Consider the following 16,481-nt stretch of genomic DNA (forward strand, 5'->3'; position numbering starts at 1 on the left):
AAGCCGAGCACTGTGCCTACCCCATCCTCTGTGAACGCTGGGATGTTGTCTAGCCCCTAGTTTAGGCCTAGCAGCACTGGGAACAAATTACATAGGAGTTTTGCATTGAAAACAATGAAGAACATGACGGCTCATATAGTATGAAGGCAAGCTGGTAGAGCTAATGTTCTTTAAAAGGCATGGGGTCCTGACAAAGCAATTATGACCCTACAGAGAAAACAATAACTGCACACACATGTATTCGCGATAGGCCAGGCAGCATTCAAAGACTGCATTCAACAGAAGAAACTGTAATCCAGTTCCAGACACCTGGAAGGAACAAAAAATTCAAAAGATGAGATTATAGCAAAATAAACTAACTTACTAAAAAATCACTTGACATAAGAACTTGATCTTGGATTCCCAGTCTCCAGAACTGTGAGAACTAATGCCACCCAGTCCATGACACTTTATTATAGCAGCACAAACTAAGTGCTATAGAAACATAATGGAAAGTCAGTAATCTTGTTGGGGACAGGGGCTGGAGGAAGGCTTCACAAAGGAAGTAACGTGTGATTAGGACTTAAAATGACAAACAGGTTCCCAAGTTGACTGGGAGGTTTCCAGGCAAAGCCTGAGACCAGGTAAAGGCATGAACATACAGAGTTCAGGGATGTCCTAGCTGTCTGCAGTAGGGAGCGTAAATAACATGTTGGGGAGGGGTTAGAATGAGGCTGAAAAGCTAGGCTGGGGCCAGGTTGGTAAGAAAAGGAAACAGAAAATTCTGCAGCTTGAGGGGAAAGTTTAAGAAAGGGGAAAGGCTGACTTGGGTTTTGTTTTGGATGGAGAAGGATGAAACATTTTGTAGGTGAGGAAAAGCCAGTATAAGTATATGCATTCACATATATTACCTCAGTTGATTCTCACAACAAAACCATGAGGCTAAGCAAGGCAGGTACAATTCTATTTTACAGTCTCAGATGAATTAAGTAACTTACTACCAGGACAAACTATTAAGGAGCATAGATTGCCCAGCTTTTTCCAGGGCAATTTCTAAAATACCATGAAGTCTCTTTGATCACACTCAAAAACATTCCAAAACAGTGAAAGGCCATAGTGTGAGGAGGTAGAATGAGCACAGGTCTTGGAGTCTGAATAACTGGACTTCTAAGCCAAACAAGTTAGCATTTCTGAGCCTCAGTTTCCTCATTTTCAAAACAGCTATAACACCACTTACTTGTAGAGGACTTGTGTGGCTCAAATGCAAATTTACATGTACGAAACCTGATACATGGCAGGCATTTAATAAATGCTGTCTTACTCCCCTCTTCTATCAAATCCAAACCTATATTCCATCTCATTCCTCAAACCTCAGCCAAGCAACAATAAAGTTAAATTGGGTGCACCCACCCTTAACTGCACTGTATGAAAATCACTTACTCCACTACTATTATTTACACCTCATAATTTTTTTTTTTAATGGACAACCAAAGACTCACACTCTGAAACCTTTACCTTTTAAAAGGAAAAAGAAATATGGAGTCCACAGGCTAGAAAACTCTCAGTTGATAACATACAGGTTAACTAAATCTCAGAGAAAATAAGGTTACTTAAATGATGGTCATATACCCCATTTATTATCCTGAACACTAATCATTTGCATTGAGGGAAAGACGCACTGACTTGGGTAAACTAATTTTCCCAGGGGGAAGGGGAGGAGAAGGGATTGACATCATCAAAAAGATCCTTTCATAAAAGGACACTCTCTGCAGAACACTCTCAACTTCTGCCACCTACAGAACCCTGAGCCTTGGGCAAGAAAATTAGAATCCTTTCCCCTTTTCAGACTTTCCATGTCCCCTATATACAGACTGGCAAGTGCTGCAGACTCCACTGGACCTCCCAGGGCTGGTGCTGAAACCAACACAGGGGCAGCAGGGTTAAGCTGATCAAAATAGTCTACAGGAAGTAGTAGCAACTTCATTTTTTATATAAAGACAGGTTACAGACAGCAAGACTCTGGGGAGAGAACACAGCACTGTGTCAATAAAGCAGCACTGGGCTGGGAAGGATGGCTAAGGTCTAGTTCTGGCCCTGCTCTTAGTTGGCTGGGTGACACTGAGGCAAGTGGCAAGTGGCAAAGAGGCAAGTCCCTTTCCCTCTCTGGGCCCTAGTTTTCCCACCCAATAAAACGAAGCAGTGGAACTAGAGCCTCCTCGCTATTCAATGTGGTCAATGGACAAGCAACATTAGCATCACCTGGAAATTTGTTAGCAATTTAAAACCTCAGGGCCCAAACTAGACCTATCAAATAAAAATCTGCAAATTAACAATGTCCCCAGGTGATTTCTATGCACGTTAAGATTTAAGCCCCGCTGTTCTAGGGTCCCTTCTACCTCTGATCTTCTACGATTCTAAGTGGGCCGTAGCAGAGGGTGGTGAGAAAGCCAAAGCTGAAGGGGGTTGCAGGTGGGAACAGAAAAGAGCCAGTGAAGATAAAGGGTTAACAATAGAGTGAGGACACATGTGTCCATCCTCCCTTCATGTCCTTCAACCTGTAGCTCAAAAGACATCCTGCAAGGAGCATTCTATGACTTAAATATGTCGGATCCCTCTACACTTGTAGATGAAATTAATCCTGCACACTTTCACTTGTGAAAAGACGTTTTGTAAAAGTACTCTGATTCAGGCACGTGTACTAATTGCTCCATCTAAAAGCTGGGACCCAGTCTTGTTTGCTTTGCCATCTCACTCCTTAACAAACACTCCCCCTGCCCAACCTTGTACAGGGCTCACTCCACAGGCTGCTGATCGACAGGAGATTGAAAAGTTTCCTTACAGGAACACCGCGCATCCCAGTAACAGAATTCAGCAAGGGGCTGGAGTGATGCCCAAGGACCCACTGGTAGGCGACAGAGCCGGACACTGGAGCCAGCAGTACTTGCCCAAAGGCGCCTACCTCACACCGAGATTGAGGACAGACAGCAAAGACCATAGACGCACCCCTGGACCAGGTGAGGCCAGGGAAATGAACTGAGCTCCTTACTATAGCGGCTCGAGTTCCTCTCAACCTGGCTCCTGCGCCCCTCCACCAGCCCAGTTGGGATTTTGAAAACTACAGTCGTCACTAAGTGCAGTGGTGATTGGCCAGCAGAGGACCAATCAGCGTGCACAGCTGCAACACGCGAAAGCCTAACAGGAAGGGGTGGAGCTGGGTAGTTTAAAAAAAAAAAAAAAAAATCGAACTCTGTCACTGGGGACCTCGCAGTAGGGTGTTGTTTCTAGTATAATTGGTTGGACCAGGCTGGGCTGACACGCAGGGAGTATCGGGTTTCTTTAAAGAAGGGTTTTTGGCCAGGAGCGGTGGCCTACTCCTGTACTCCCAGCTCTTTGGGAGAGCGAGTTGGGGCGGATCGCTTGAGCACAGGAGTTGGAGATAAGCCTGTGCAACATGGAAAAACCCCGTCTCTATGAAAGATAAAAAATTAGTAAGGGCGTAGTGGCGTGTGCCTATAGTCCCAGCCACTTGGAAGGCTGAGGTGGTAGGATCACTTGAGCCCGGGAGGCAGAGGTTGCAGTGAGCAATGATTGTGCCACTGCACTCCAGCCTGAGTGACAAAGACCCTGTCTCAAAAAAATAAAATAAAATAAAATAAACGACGTGTTTTCATTTAAATAATCTTGCCAGAGGATGGGAAGAGCAGAGCAGGTGTATAATGGAGGCACAGGCCTATTAAAACATTAATATTAATAACCACTTATAGAGTCAAGCCTTAACTCCTGCAGGCTTCACAAATAGCCTTGTGAAGGAAGCAAGGCAGAAGTTACTGCCCCTATTTTATGAATGAGCACCCGAAGTGCAGAGAGCTAATAGTAGTTAAGTTAATTCAGCATGTGCTACCTGCTATAAAATTTTTTATTGCTTTAAATCCTGTCCAAAAACCAGATACTCGTATTATTGCCATTTTACACATGACAAAATTGTAGTTTGCTAATAGCTCAATGTCTCATTCATTTCATTCATACATTAGTTCAATTGTTTAACAAATATTTATTGATCACCTGCTTTGTGCCAGGAACTAGAATATATATATATTCTATATGTATGATCCCAGGCCCTCTTCTCTTTTTAATCTCCCTGGGTTATCTCATCCAGATACATGACTTTAAATATTATCTAAAAGCTGGCCCTAAACTCCACGTTCATGAATCCAAATTACTACTCCACATCTCCACTTGGATGTCTAATAGACAACTCAAATTCAATATGTTCACAATAGAACTCTGAATTGTCAAGCCCCTCCCCAAACCTGATCCTTTTCTCAGTATCCCCCATTTCAGAAATTGATACCACATCAAACCTGTTATTCAAGCCAGAAAGCTGGGTATCATCTATGATTCTAACTTTTTTCCATCACCTTTGTTGATTTGACCTCAAAATATATCTATATCCATCAACATCTCTCCATCTCCACTGCCACCTAGGCTCTCATTTGGCTCACTGTCAAGAGCCTCAAAGCTATTTTTCCCATTTCTAAAATTTACCTTTCTCTGATACAAATATAACACAACAACAAGAGTGATCTTTTAAAAAAAAAGAAAAATGGTATTGTGTCCCTCCCTTCTTCAGTAATTTCCCACAGAATTTAAAATAAAATTCCTAACTACCTACCCTGGTCTACAAGGTCCTGCCTACCTCATCAACCTCATTTCATAGACTGCATTTCCCATTCCCTGCTGTCCAACCATAATAGTCTTCTTTCAAACATTTGAACTTACCAAACTCTCTCTACCTGGTATTTTTGTACAAGATGTTCCCCCAGCCTGGAACATTCTTCCCTCTATTTTTAAAATTGCAAGTTTTTTCTCAAGGATCAAGTCTCAGCTTAAATGCCCCTCTTCAGAGAGGCCTTCCCTGCCCATGTTATTTAAAGGATTCTTCTCCCACTCCATTATACTCAGCCCCTTAACTTTTTAAAGAGTAATACTGCTATTTGTAATTTTTAATTTCTCAAGAATGCAAAGTTCATAAAGAGTAGGACCATACATGTTGTGCTCTATCTTCAGTAGTGAGCATTAACAAAAGCTCACGTTTATAAATTATTTACTATATGTTAGAAACTGTTCTAACATTCACAAAAATCGTATAAGGTATTAATATCCCCATTTGCTGATGAGGATCCTGAGACATGGAAAAGTTTAGTAACTTTCTCAAGATCACACAGCTAGTAAGTGATCAGATTGGAATTTAAACACAGGCCGTCTGATTCCAGAGAACAAACATAACCACCACCCCATATTTGCCTCCTTGATAGATAACTGAAAAATATTTGTTCACTAAGTAAATGAGTATCTTCTTGTAAAGGTCATCATTGTAGACAAGTATCTCACTGGGATGCACATAAAGGAAATGTAGCATTGACACAAGTCACCGTAAGTCTTTAGTCATGAGAGGAAAAGGTCTATCCACCAAAACAACAGCAACACAAAAATCACAAAACAAGCAATTTCATTTATGTTATTTTTTCCCAGCTTTTCACATCAACAACAAAAACTTATTGAGTAAAAGTTGTGATTTTTCCAAAAATTTTTAAACGTATTTTTCCCTTAGCTGGCATACCTGCAGTTGACTTAAACTTTTCTTTGGGTACCATCCTGAGAAGACACTGAGAAAAGAGAAGACAGCCCTTCGACTCCACAATTTGTCAATATTTCACTCGTCCCAGGTATACAACATTCTCATAAACTCTCCTTTCTCCTCCCTATACCTCTGTATTAAAGTGTAATAGAAAAGATCTATTATAATGTACCTTACTTTTACATGAAAATATATTACAGATGGATCCAAGATTTGAATTTAAAATGGAACCATGAAAATACCAGACAAACTATAAAAGAACATTTTTATAATTGTGCAGAAGGAAAAAAACTTTCAAAACAGGATGATAAATTGTTAGTAGCTAAAAATTTAAAAATTTATGTTTGGCACAACAAACAGCAAAGCAAGGTTAAAAAAAAAACCTAACAACAAATGGGGAAAAAAAAATTGACAATACAAATGACAAAAGAATACTTCCCAAAATGTAGAACAAGCTCTCTAGATTCCTCCTCTCTGGGTAGGGCATCTCTGAAAAAAAGGCAGCAGCCCCAGACATGGACTTATATAATAAAACTCCCATCTCCCTGGGACAGAGCACCTGGGGGAAGTGACAGCTGTGGGTACAGCTTCAGCAGACTTAAACGTTCCTGCCTGCTGGCTCTGAAGTGAGCAGCGGATCTCCCAGCACAGCGCTCAAGCTCTGATAAGGGACAGACTGCCTCTCAAATGGGTCCCTGACCCCCGTGCCCCCTGACTGGAAGACACCTCCCAGCAGGGGTCGACAGACACCTCATACAGGAGAGCTCTAGCTGGCATCTGGCGGGTGCCCCTCTGGGACAAAGCTTCCAGAGGAAGAAACAAGCAGCAATCTGCTTTTCTGCAGCCTCTGCTGGTGATACCCAAGCAAACAGGGTCTGGAGTGGACCTCCAGCAAACTCCAGATCTGCAGCAGAAAGGCCTGACCGTTAGAAGGAAAACTAACAAACAGAAAGGAATAGTGTCAACATCAACAAAAAGGATGTCCACACAAAAACTCCATCCGAAGGTCACCAACATCAAAGACCAAAGGTAGATAAATCCACAAAGATGAGGAAAAACCAGTGCAAAAAGGCTGAAAATTTCAAACCCAGAATGTCTCTTCTCCTCCAAAGGATCACAGCTCCTTGCCAGCAAGGGAACAAACTGGATGGAGAATGAGTTTGATGATTTGACAGAAGTAGGCTTCAGAAGGTGGGTAATAACAAACTCCTCCGAGCTAAACAAACACGTTCTAACCCAATGCAAGGAAGCTAAGAACTTAGATAAAAGGTTACAGGAACTGCTAACTAGAATAACCAGTTTAGAGAAGAACATAAATTACCTGATGGAGCTGAAAAATACAGCACGAGAATTTCGTGAAGCATACACAAGTATCAACAGCCATATCGATCACGAGGAAGAAAGGATATCAGAGACTGAAGATCAACTTAATGAAATGAAGCGTGAAGACAAGATTAGAGAAAAAAGAAAGAAAAGGAACAAACAAAGCCTCCAGGAAATATGGGACTATGTGAAAAGATGAAACCTACGTTTGATTTGTGTACCTGAAAGTGACAGGGAGAATGGAACCAAGATGGAAAACACTCTTCAGGATATTATCCAAGAGAACTTCTGCAACCTAGCAAGAGAGGCCAACATTAAAATTCAGGAAATATAGAGAACACCACAAAGATACTCCTTAAGAAGAGCAACCCCAAGACACATAATCGTCAGATTCACCAAGGTTGAGATGAAGGAAAAAAATGTTAAGGGCAGCCAGAGAAAGGTCAGGTTACCCACAAAGAGAAGCCCATCAGACTAACAGCGGATCTCTCTGCAGAAACCCTATAGGCCAGAAGAGAGTGAGGGCCAATATTCAACATTCTTGAAGACAAGAATTTTCAGCCCAGAATTTCATGTACAGCCAAATTAAGCTTCATAAGTGAAGGAGAAATAAAATCCTTTACAGATAAGTAAATGCTAAGAGATTTTTGTCACCACCAGGCCTGCCTTACAAGAGCTCCTGAAGGAAGCACTAAATATGGAAAGGAAAAACCAGTACCAGCCACTGCAAAAATATACCAAATTGTAAAGAACATTGACACTATGAAGAAACTGCATCAACTAACAGGCAAAATAACCAGCTAGCATCATAATGACAGGATCGAATTCACACATAACAATATTAACCTTAAATGTAAATGGGCTAAATGCCCCAATTAAAAGACACAGATTGGCAAATTGGATAAAGAGTCAAGACCCATCAGTGTGCTGTATTCAGGAAACCCATCACACGTGCAAAGACACACATAGGCTCAAAACAAAGGGATGGAGGAATATTTACCAAGAAAATTAAATGCAAAAAAAAAAAGCAGGGGTTGCAAACCTAGTCTCTGATAAAACAGATTTTAAACTAACAAAGATTAAAAAAAGACAAAGAAGGGCATTACATAATGGTAAAGGGATTGATGCAACGAGCAAACTATCCTAAATATATAAGCATCCAATACAGGAGCACCCAGATTCATAAAGCAAGTTCTTAGAAACCTACAAAGAGACTTAGACTCCCACACAAGAATAGTGGGAGACTTTAACACCCCACTCTCAATATTAGGCAAATCAACGAGACAGAAAATTAACAAGGATATTCAGGATTTGAACTCAGCTCTGGACCAAGCAGACCTAATAGACATCTACAGAATTCTCCACCCCAAATCAACAGAATATACACTCTTCTCAGTACCACATCACACTTATTATAAAATCAACCACATAATTGGAAGTAAAACACTCCTCAGCAAATACAAAAGAACGGATATCATAACAAACAGTCTCTTAGACCACAGTGCAATCAAATTAGTACTCCAGATTAAGAAACTCACTCAAAACCACACAACCACATGGAAACTGAACACCCTGCTCCTGAATGACTACTGGGTAAATAACAAAATTAAAGCAGAAATAAATAAGTTCTTTGAAACCAATGAGAACAAAGACACAATGTACCAGAATCTCTGGGACATAGCTAAAGCAGTGTTTAGAGGGAAATTTATAGCACTAAAATGCCCACAGGAGAAAGCAGGAAATATCTAAAATCAACACCCTAACATCACAATTAAAAGAACAGAAAACCAAATACCGAATGTTCTCACTCATAGGTGGGAATTGAACAATGAGATCACTTGGACACAGGAAGGGGAACATCACACACCGGGTCCTATTGTAGGGAGGGGGAAGGGGGGAGGGATAGCATTAGGAGATATACCTAATGTAAATGACGAGTTAATGGGTGCAGCACACCAACATGGCTCATGTATACATATGTAACAAATCTGCATATTGTGCACATGTACCCTAGAACTTAAAGTATAATAAAAAAAATTAAAAGAAAAACAACAACAACAACAACAAAAAGAACTACAGAAGCAAGAGCAAACAACTTCAAAAGCTAGCAGAAGACAAGAAATAACTAAGATCAGAGCAGAACTGAAGGAGATAGACACATGAAAACCCCTTCAAAAAACTGAAGAATACAGGAACTAGTTTTTTGAAAACATTAACAAAATAGATAAACCGCTAGCCAGACTAATAAAGAAGAAAAGAGAGAAGAACCAAACATACACAATAAAAAACAATAAAGGGGATATCACCACTGATTCCACAGAAGTAGAAACTACCGTCAGAGAATACTATAAACACCTCTATGCAAATAAACTAGAAAATCTAGAATAAATGGATACATTCCTGGACACATACACCCTCCCAAGACTAAACCAGGAAGAAATCAAATCTCTGAATTGACCAACAACAAGTTCTGAAATTGAGGCAGTAACTAATAGACAACCAACCAAAAAAAGCCCAGAACCAGACGGATTCACAGCCGAATTCTACCAGAGGTGCAAAGAGGAGCTGGTACCATTCCTTCTGAAACTATTCCAAACAATAGAAAAAGAGGTACTCCTCCATAACTCATTTTATGAGTTATTAGCATCATCCTGATAACAAAACCTGGCAGAGACAGAACAAGAAAAGAAAATTTCAGGCCAATATCCCTGATGAACATCGATGCAAAAATCTTCAATAAAATACTGGCAAACCAAATGCAGCAGCACATCAAAAAGCTCTTACAAGAGCTCCTGAAGGAAGCACTAAATATGGAAAGGAAAAACCAGTACCAGCCACTGCAAAAATATACCAAATTGTAAATGCTAATCAAAAAGTGTATCCCCCACGATCAAGTCAGCTTCATCCCTGGGATGCAAGGATGGTTCACCTCAACACAGGCAAATCAATAAACGTAATCCATCACATAAACAGAACCAATGACAAAAACCACATGATTATGCAGAAAAGGTCTTCGATAGAATTTAACACAACTTCATGCTAAAAACTCTCAATAAACTAAGTATTGATGGAATGTATCTCAAAATAATAAGAGCTATTTATGACAAACCCACAGCCAATATCATACTGAATGGGCAAATGCTGAAAACATTCCCTTTGAAAACCGGCAAAAGACAAGGATGCCCTCTCTCACCACTCCTATTCAGCACAGTATTGGAAGTTCTGGCCGGGGCAATCAGGCAAGAGAAAGAAATAAAGGGTATTCAAATAGGAAGAGAGGAAATAAAATTGTCTCTGTTTGCAGATGACATGACTGTATCTTTAGAAAACCCCATCGTCTCAGCCCAAAATCTCCTTATGCTGATAAGCAACTTCAGCAAAGTCTGAAGATACAGAATCAATGTACAAAAATCACAAGCATTCCTATACACCAATAAGAGACAAACAGAGAGCCAAACCATGAATGAGCTCCCATTCACAATGGCTACAAAGAGAATAAAATCCCTAGGAATACAACTTACAAGGGATTTGAAGGACCTCTTCAAGGAGAACTACAAACCACTGTTTAAGGAAATAAGAGAGGACACAAACAAATGGAAAAACATTCCATGCTCAAGGATAGGAAGAATCAATATCGTAAAAATGGCCATACTGCCCAAAGTAATTTATAGATTCAGTGCTATCCTCATCAAGCTACCACTGACTTTCTTCACAGAATTAGAAAAAACTACTTTAAATTTCATATGGACCCAAAAAAGAGCCCGGATAGCCAACACAATCCTAAGCAAAAAGAACGAAGCTGGAGGCATCATGCTACCTGACTTCAACTATACTACAAGGCTACAGTAACCACAACAGCATGGTACTGGTACCAAAACAGATATATCGACCAATAAAACAGAACAGAGTCCTCAGAAATAATGCCACACATCTACAACCATCTGATCTTTGACAAACCTGATGAAAACAAGCAATGAGGAAAGGATTCCCCATTTAATAACTGGTGTTAGGAAAACTGGCTAGCCATATGCAGAAAACTGAAACTGGACCCCGTCCTTACACCTTACACAAAAATTAACTCAAGATGGATTAAAGACTTAAACGTAAGACCTAAAACCATAAAAACCCTAGAAGAAAACCTAGGCAATACCATTCAGGATATAGCCATGGGGAAAGACTTCATGACTAAAACACCAAAAGCAATGGCAACAAAAGCCAAAATTGACAAATGGGATCTAATTAAACTAAAGAACTTCTGCACAGCAAAATAAACTATCATAAGAGTGAAAAGGCAACCTACAGAATGGGAGAAAATTTTTGCAATCTATCCATCTGACAAAGGGCTAATATTTAGAATCTGCAAAGAATTTAAACAAATTTACAAGAAAAAAACAACCCCATCAAAAAATGAGCAAAGGATATGAACAGACACTTCTCAAAAGAAGACATTTATGTGGCCAACAAACATATGAAAAAAAGCTCATCATCACTTGTCATCGGAGAAATGCAAATCAAAACCACAATGAGATACCATCTCATGCCAGTTAGAATGGCAATCATTAAAAAGTCAGGAAACAGATGCTACAGAGGATGTGGAGAAATAGGAACACTTTTACACTTGGTGGGAGTATAAATTAGTTCAACCATTGTGGAAGACAGTATGGCAATTCCTCAAGGACCTAGAACCAGAAATACCATTTGATCCAACAATCCCATCACTGGGTATATACCCAAAGGATTATAAATCATTCTACTATAAAGACACATGCACATGTATGTTTATTGCAGCAGTATTCACAATAGCAAAGACTTGGAATCAAGCCAAATGCCCATCAATGATGGACTGGATAAAGAAAATGTGGCACATATAGTATACCATGGAATACTATACAGCCATAAAAACAGATGAGTTCATGTCTTTGCAGGGACATGGATGAAGCTGGAAATCATCATTCTAGGCAAACTAACACAGGAACAGAAAACCAAACACCACATGTTCTCACTCATAACTGGGAGTTGAAAAATGAGAACACATGGACACAGTGAGGGGAACATCACACACTGGGGCCAGTCAGGGGGTGGGGGCCTAGGGGAGGGATAGCATTAGGAGAAATACCTAATGTAGATGACGGGTTGATGGGTGCAGCAAACCACCATGGCACGTGTATACCTATGTAACAAGCCTGCACCATCTGCACATGTATCCTAGAACTTAAAGTATAAGAAAAAATGTACAATGAGAACTCTATGATCAATAAAATAGATGAACTTCCCATCAAAAAAGTTGGCAAGAAGATGAAAAATTAAAAAAGAAATACAAACAACCAATAACCATGAAAATATGTTCAATTTCACTAAAAACAAATGCAGATTAAAACAACAATAGATTATTTTTGTTTAGGACACTGACAAAGCTTTAATATATTGATAATAACTTCTGTTGGTGAGGGGGTGGGTAAACAGTCATTTGTATTCACTGTCGATGGAAATAAAAACTGCCATAAACTTTGGGAGGGTTATTTGAAAATATCTATTGGATTTCAAATGTTTGAACCCTTTTACCCAGAGATTCTACTTCTATTAATCTTTACCACAAAAATACTTAAGTCTCAGAAATAAGACTGAAAATTTCCCAAATCTGGGAGAGATATAAATCTAGACTGAAGATGCTAAGCAAATCCTAAACAGGATAAACCCAAAGTAATTAACACAACAAACACATCATAAAACTTCTGAAACTTAACAACACAGAAAAAAACTTTGAAGGCAGAAAGAGGGGAATGAAATATTTCTAATAGAAGTAAAAATTTCTGAGTAATAGTAGATTTCTTATTAGAAACTGTGCAGCCCAGAAGGAGGTGACACAATATTTTCCAAAAACTAAAAGAAAACAGCTCTAAACTCAGAATTCTATATCCAGGGAAAATATCCTTCAAGAGTAAAGGGAAAATCAAGACATTCTCAGATGAAGGAAAATTAAGAGAATTTGTTGCCAGTAAATCTACCCCAATAGAATAGAAAATTCACAAATTAAAAAAAAATAAAAGGTATAAAAGAAGGAATCTTAAAACATCAGGAAGAAAGAACAATAGAAAGAGCAAAGTATGGGTCAATTCAACAGACTTTCCTTCTGATCCTGAGTTTTCTCAAATATGTTTGACAGTTATGGCAAAAATTAGAACATTGTCTGATGTGGTTCTCAATGTAGGTGCAGGAAATGTTAAAAACAGTAATATCAAAAAATAAAGGAGGATAAAGAGATATAAAGGAAGGAAATGTTTCTATACCTCTTGCAAACTGGGAAATGATAACTCCAGTAGAATCTGAAAATACACAAAAAATACACACATACGCGCGCGCGCGCACGCACACACACACACACACACACACACACACACACACACAGAGTAATACCCAGAGCAACCATTATGAAAGCCATATGAAGAGAGGCACTCAAAACCACTACAGATGCATCCAAATGGAATTACAGTGGATGTTCATGTAACTGACTGGAAGGCAGAAAAATAAAATAAAATATAAAAATGAAAACTAGAAGGAATAACCAGAGAACAAAAAATAAAAATGGCAAACTTAAGGTATGACATATCAATAATCATATTAAATGTAAATAAATTAAGTAAAACAATTAAAAGACTGATACTGGCAAAGTGAATTTTAAAAAGCACACCCCAAGCTGGGCACAGTGGTTCATGCTTGTAATCCCAGCACTTTGGGTGGCCGAGGTGAGCAGATCATGAGGTCAGGAGATAGAGACCATCCTGGCTAACACTGTGAAACCCCATCTCTACTAAAAATACAAAAAAATTAGCTGGGCATGGTGGCCTGCCCCTGTATTCCCAGTTACTTGGGAGGCTGAGGCACGAGAAATGCTTGAACCTGGGAGGCGGAGGTTGCACTGAGCCAAGATTGCACCACTGCACTCCAGCCTGGGAGACAGAGTGAGACTCTGACACACGTACACACACACACACAAACACACACACACACAAAAGGCCTGGTGTGGTGGCTCACACCTGTAATCCCAGCACTTTGGGAGGCTGAGGCAGGTGGATCACAAGGTCAGGAATTCGAGACCAGCCTGACCAACATCAACATGGTGAAACCCCGTCTCTACTGAAAATACAAAAATTAGCCAGACATGGTGGTGTATGTCTGTATTCCCAGCTACTCAGGAGGCTGAGGCAGGAGAATCACTTGAACCCGGGAGATGGAGGTTGCAGTGAGCCGAGATCGCACCATTGTACTCCGGCCTGGGTGACAGAGGGAGACTCCATCTAAAAAACAAAAAACAAACAAACAAACAAAAAAAAAAACCAGAGAAAAAAGAAAGAAAGAAAAGAAAAAAAAAAAAAAGCACACCCCAGTGACACGCTGTCAACAAGAAAACCCCCTTCAAATACAATGATATAAGCAGGTAGAAATTAAAAAGTGGAAAAAGATATATCATGCATACATTAATTTTAAACAAATAGGAGTGGCTATATTAATATCAGTTAAAGTAATATCAGAGCAAAGTAAATTAACAGGGTCAGGGAGAAACATTACATAATAATAAAAGGGTCAATCGACCAAGAAGATACAGCAATCTCAAACGTGTATGTACCAACCAACAGATCTGCAAAATACATGAAGCAAAGACTGACAGAACTGAAAGGAGAAATAGACAAATCCACATTTGCAGTTGGAGACTTCAACATCCCTATCTCAATAATTGATTTTTAAAAACCAGCTAGATAAAGAAATCATCAAGGGTATAGAAGAATTCAACCACAACAGCAACAAACAGAATCTAATTGACATTTATAGAACACTTCCCCGCTCCCAAGAAAAAACAAAATACACATTCATTTCCAGTGCCCATGGAACTTTCACCAAAATAGATGATACCCTCAATTGTAAAACAAATCTCAGCAAATAAAAAAGATTGAACTCATAACACAGTATGTTCTCTGACCATGATGGGATCAAACTAGAAATCAGTGACAAGAATAACAGAACAATCGGGCCAGGTGCCATGGCTCATGCCTGTAATCCCAGCAATTTGGGAGGCCGAGGCGGGTGGATCACGAGGTCAGGAGATCAAGACCATCCTGGCTAACATGGTGAAAACTCATCTCTACAAAAAATACAAAACATTAGCCCGGCATGGTGGCGGATGCCTGTAGTCCCAGTTACTCGGGAGGCTGAGGCAGGAGAATGGCTTGAACCTAGGAGGCAGAGTTTGCAGTGAGCTGAGATCGTACCACTGCACTCCAGCCTGGGCAACAGAGCAAGTCTCCATCTCAAAATAAATAAATAAATAAATAAATAATAACAGAACAATCTCCAAACACTTGGAAATGAAACGACATACCTCATGGATCAAAGATGAAGTTTTAATCAAAATAAAAAGAAAACACTGAACTAAATGAAAACGAAAATACAACACATCAAAATTTGTGGGTCAGGTATGGTGGCTCACACCTGTAATACCAGCAATTTGAGAGGCAAACATGGGGACAATCACATGAGGCCAGGAGTTCAAGACCACCCTGAGCAATATAGGGACATTCTGTCTCTATTTAAAATATATATATTCATTTTTAAATTACATATATGAAATATACATGTTGTATACATAAAAAATATAATATTACATATTATATTTCATTATATATTTTATTATACATAAAATATATCATATATTATATACTATCTACTATATGTAATACAATATATATTGTACATATACATAGGGAGAGAGATCGATGATATATATAGAATGGATGATACCCATATATACATATATACAGGGGTCACAGCTAAAATATATACATATATATATGGGCCACAGCTAAATCTGAAAGGGAAATTTATAACACTACTTAATATTAGAAAAGAGGAAAAGTTTAAAAGTCAATATTCTAAGCACCCACCTCAATACTAGAAAAATAAGAGAAAAATAAATCCAATGCAAGCATAACTTAGGAAAAAATAATGATAAAAGCAGAAATCAATGACATTAAAAACAGAAAAACCAATAGTAAAAATCAATGAGACAAAGTCTGGTTCTTTGAAAAGATTAAAAACCTGGCAAACCTCTACCAAGATTGACAAAGAAAAAGAAGACACAAATTAGCAATATCAGAAGTGACATAGATTAATAAATTTTACAGATCTGCTATACAACAGAGTGCCTAAAGTTAACAGTATTGGGCGCTTCAAAATTTGTTAAGAGGGTAGATATCATGTTAAGTGTTTTTACCAAGAAAACACCCAACAACAACAACAACAAAGGAACACAAGGAAACTTTGACTGATGTTGGATATGTCTACTACCTTGATTATGGTAATGGAATCATGAGTGTTTATATATGAACAAGCTTGTGAAATTGTACACATTAAATATATGCAGTTCTTTGTATTAATATATCAATAATACCTCAATAAAAGTTTTTTTAAAAGAAATAAAACAGGGGATTCTGCTACAGACCCTACTGACATAAAAAGGGTAAAGGAATACTTTAAACAACACTACACA

General features: G+C 39.0%; 1 protein-coding gene across 2 annotated transcripts in view; it reads right to left on the reverse strand.

Moving 5' to 3' along the window:
* CCNB3 (cyclin B3) overlaps nucleotides 1–16,481 on the reverse strand; it is an 82,149-nt gene that overhangs the window by 59,903 nt on the left and 5,765 nt on the right. Inside the window, exon 2 of one of the 2 annotated variants that reach the window (XM_025372803.1) lies at nucleotides 236–309. The gene's annotated coding sequence lies outside the window, so the exon portion shown is untranslated. Of the gene's footprint in view, nucleotides 1–235; nucleotides 312–16,481 lie in introns of those variants that run through there. The other variant, XM_025372804.1, reaches the window with a different exon arrangement.

The sequence above is a fragment of the Theropithecus gelada genome, chromosome X, assembly GCF_003255815.1.
Source record: "Theropithecus gelada isolate Dixy chromosome X, Tgel_1.0, whole genome shotgun sequence".
NCBI classification, from domain to species: Eukaryota; Metazoa; Chordata; class Mammalia; order Primates; family Cercopithecidae; genus Theropithecus; species Theropithecus gelada.